The following is a 4,269-nucleotide window of genomic DNA, read 5'->3' as shown; positions in this document are numbered from 1 at the left end:
GAGCTACGTTATAATAAAGTTGTCGAAATACAAAGAGACTAATTTGAAAGCAGCAAAGGGAAGCAACTCATTGCAACAAGGGATCCTCAATAATATAACACCCGATACCTTCTCAGAAACCGTGGAAGCCAGATGGCACCGATACGACATATCTAAAGTCTTTAAAGAAACTATATACCTATCAATCAAGAATCTTATATCTGGCAAAACTATCCTTCGAGAATGAAGAAGAAATTAAGATATTTCCAGATAAACAAAAGCTGAGGGAGTTTATTACCTTCGACCTTCCTTAGAAGAAATGCTGAAGGCAGTCCTTCAGCCTGAAATGAAAGAACACCAGACAGTAACTCTAAGCCACAAGAAGAAATAGAGAACATTGGTAATGTAACTATATAGGTAAACATATAAGCCGGTATTTTTGTACCTTTGATTTGTAACTCATCTTTTTTTCTTACGATGTAAAAGACAAGTGCATAAAAATAATGATTATAGATCTATGTTAATGGGCAATGCCTACAGACATGATCTTTATGCAATAACAATCTAAAGGGGAAGGGAGTGGGGCGTGTAGGAGCCGAGTGTCGGCACACTACGGAAACCAAGTTGGGATCGTTCAAACTAGGTTGTTATGAGTTTAAAATATTAATCGTAACCCTCAAGGTAACCACTAAGAAAATAACTTTAAAAATACACAAAAAGAAAAAAAAAGAAGGGACTCAAAATGGTTTTCTATGAAAAAGATCAATTAAATACCAAAAAGGCAGCAATGGAGAAATCGAAGAGCAGAAAAATATAAGACGGAAAAACAAATAGCTAAATGGTAAAGTAAATCCTTTCTTATCAATAATTACTTTAAATGTAAGTGGATTAAACTCTACAATTAAAAGGCAGAGCTAGGCATATTGGATAAAAAGAAACATATCCATCTATATGCTGTTTATAAGAGGCTCATTTTAGATACAGACACAAAGAAGTAGAAAGTAAAAGAATGGAAAAAGATATCCCCTGCTGATAGTAACCAAAAGAGAGCTGAGAGGGCTATATTATTTTCAGATAAAATAATCGTTAAGTCAAAATGTTATAAGAGATAATAAGAACTTTATGTATTGCTAAAATATTCAATCCGGCAAGGAGATATAACGATTGTAAACAGATACACAGCTAACGAAGAAGCCCCATCACCTGTGAAGCAAAAATTGACAGAATCAAAAGAAGAAATAGATATTTCACTTTCAGTCATGGATAGAATAACCAGATCAAAAACCAACAAGGAAATAGAGGATTACAAACCAAATTTAACAGACATATACAGAATGCTCTACCTAAAAATAACAGAATCCATGTTCTCAAGTAGACATGGAACATTCTCCAGGACGGATCACATTTTAGGCCACAAAACAAGTCTCAACAATGTTAAAAGGTTGAATTCATACCAAGGATCTTTTCTGATCACAGTGAAATAAAACGAGAAGTCAATAACAGAAGGAAAACTGGAAAATTCACAAATATGTGGAAATCGAACACACTCTTAAACAACCAATGGATCAAAGAAGAAATCATAAAGAAATTAGAGGATACTTTGAAATGAATAAGAACAAAAGCACGACATTCCAAAACTTATGGGCTTCAGAGAAATCGGTGCTGGGAGGGAAATTTATAGCTGTAAATGTCTATATTGAAAAGGAAGAAAGATCTCAAATCAATAACCTAACTGAAAAGCTGTATACCTTAAAGAAGTAGAAAAAGAAGAAGAAACTAAACCCTAATCCAACAGAAGGAAGAAGATAATAAAGGTTAGAGCGGAGATGAACTAGAGAATCAAAAAATGATAGAGAAAATCGGAAACCTACAAGTCGGTACCGTGAAAAGATCAACAAAATCGATCGACCTTTGGCTAGATGACTAAGAAAAAAAGAAAGAAGACTCAAATCACTAAAATCAAAAATGGAAGGACAAATCTGTATGGTTCCATTTATACGGTTTCACTATATGTTGAATGGACAAATCTATAAAGACAGAAAAAGTAGAAGAGAGTTCGCCAGGGGTGGGGGAGGGGGAAATAGAGAGATTCCGCTTCCCGCGCACAGAGTCTCTGTTTGGGATGATGAAAAGGTTCTGGAAATGGCTTGGAGACGCTCTCCCTTGCTGGCTTTGAAAAAGCGGGCCACCATGTTGCCAGCCGCCTGTGGAATGAGCCATGTGCTGACGGGGCGAGGGAGGCCCCCAGCCTCCAGCCAGCGAGGACCTGAGCCCGTAGGTCTGGCGACCTGTGAGGAACCGAATGCTGCTGATAACTAGGTGAGCTTAGAAGCAGAGCCTTCCCCAAGTGAGCCTCGCGGGAGGAGGTGGCCGCCGCCCACACCTTGATTAAGGCTCCGCGAGACCCTGAAGCAGAAAACCCAGCTAGGCCATGTCCGGGTGCCGGACTCACAGAACTGTGATAACCAATGTGTGTTGTTTTAGACTAAATTCATGGCGATATTGTTCTGGAGAAATGGGTAACTCTATGACGCGAGCAGTATTGTATCAGTATCTTGTCCGACTTGTTCAATAGTACACCTTGGAAAACTATTGATTCTGTTACAGGAGGCTCTAGCTCATTCTTTTTAACTGCCGTTCGTACTTTATGGTGCTATCAAAGATCATTTTCGCCATTACAAATAATGCTGCCGACCATGAAACCCAGACATGTAGTTGCATCGGTAGTTTGAATATCACCATCGATTGCCCTGCAAAGCGCCTGTGCTGAGTTGTGCTCGAAGCAGGGCCCGGGGGCATCCATTTCTCCGTAACCCCTGGTTGCCTATCACTGTCATCTTTCCTCCCAGCCTGAAGCTCCTTGAGGGCAGGGAACACAACCTTCACATTTTTGTGCCCCAGAGCTCAGCCGGTATATGGGACAAACCCACCGAGATGTGAGCATCCTTCTTTCTCTGCCTGTCCCGCTTTCTTAACAGCTGGGCTGCTGCATCCACAGCCCACCAGTGACAGCCTCCTGGCCCCAGTGGATTGGACCACAGTGGGACCCTGGGAGTTGAACATTGCAGCTTACATGGGACACTGTTGGTGCCAAGGTGACGAGCCAGAACTGCTTGGGGAAAGCGGACGTTAAGTCTTGTAAAGGCTGGGGCTCTGCAGAGGAGTACGGAGATGGGGGAGAGACAGGGAAAGGGGGAGAGGAGTGACGAGCACAGCTCCCATGAGTCCCGGCTCCCCTTCTGTCTGCAGCATGCCCCCCTTTCTTTGGGGAGGATCGAGGTTTCCGCTCCTTGTAATCGAAGGCTGCCTGAGACAAAGAGCTGCTCATGGCTTGTTGAAGGAAGTGGGCTTGTTCTCTGGGGCTCTCGGAGTGCTGAGCTGGGGTCTCCCATGAGAAAGGCCAGGCGCAGGGTGGGATCTTCCATTTTCTGGCCCCTGGACCTCACGCATGGGCTTAGCCCCTCAGAGCCCTCTCTCTGCTCACCTGGACATCTTCGTACCCGTTTCCCACCTGCAATTCCTGTCGCACTGGGTAACTCCGCCGTCAGCAGGTGGAGCCAAGCTCCTGCCTTGTGCCTGGCTCGATGGAGCACAGTGAGCTTATTCATGGAGAGTGCCACGCCGAGTGAATCTGGTGTTTTAGGTCCATCCGGCAGTGCCAGTGTGGGTTTTGGAGCCAGAGAGACTGGATTTAAAGCTGGCTCAGCCCTTACCTATGCGTGGCCTTGGGCAAATCACCTAACTTCCCCGCCCTCAGTTTCCTCACCTGGGAATGGGCATGACAGCCATTCCCACCACGGGGCAGGTGGAGTGCTGTTCCGTGCTGAACCCCTCCCTGTCCCTTTGAGGACTGAGCACCTGCAGCTCTTCCTCTTCCTCTCCTTCCTCAGGGGTCTCGCCTCCCCTGGCTAGTTCTCACCAACAAAGAAATATGCTTCGGGATCTCTGTTTTTAAAAATTCCTTCTTGGTTCCCTGTCCACCTGTGCCCACTGTCCTGTCCCTCCCTCTATCCCTGGAGAAACCTGTCGGAATTGTCGTCTGTGGCCACTGTCCACGTGCTCACCTGCCTTTCGTCCTCAGCACACCCCCCTCCCCGCCTCCGGCCACTGGACTGTGCTGAGGGCGTCCTCACCAGGGCCACCAGAGACACGTCTGCCTAGTCTCTTTCTTACGCAGCCCTCAGCAGCATCCATGGTTGTCCACTTCCTCCTTTCAAAACAGCCTCTTTCTCGGATTCCAGGGAGCCACACTCCCCTGGGGGAAGAAGACGCACTTCCTCTCCCCTCCTC

Source organism: Pteropus medius, unplaced genomic scaffold (assembly GCF_902729225.1).
Source record: "Pteropus medius unplaced genomic scaffold, Ma_sr-lr_union100, whole genome shotgun sequence".
NCBI lineage: Eukaryota > Metazoa > Chordata > Mammalia > Chiroptera > Pteropodidae > Pteropus > Pteropus medius.
The sequence above is the reverse complement of the archived record's forward strand: the minus strand, read 5'-3'. Positions refer to the sequence as shown.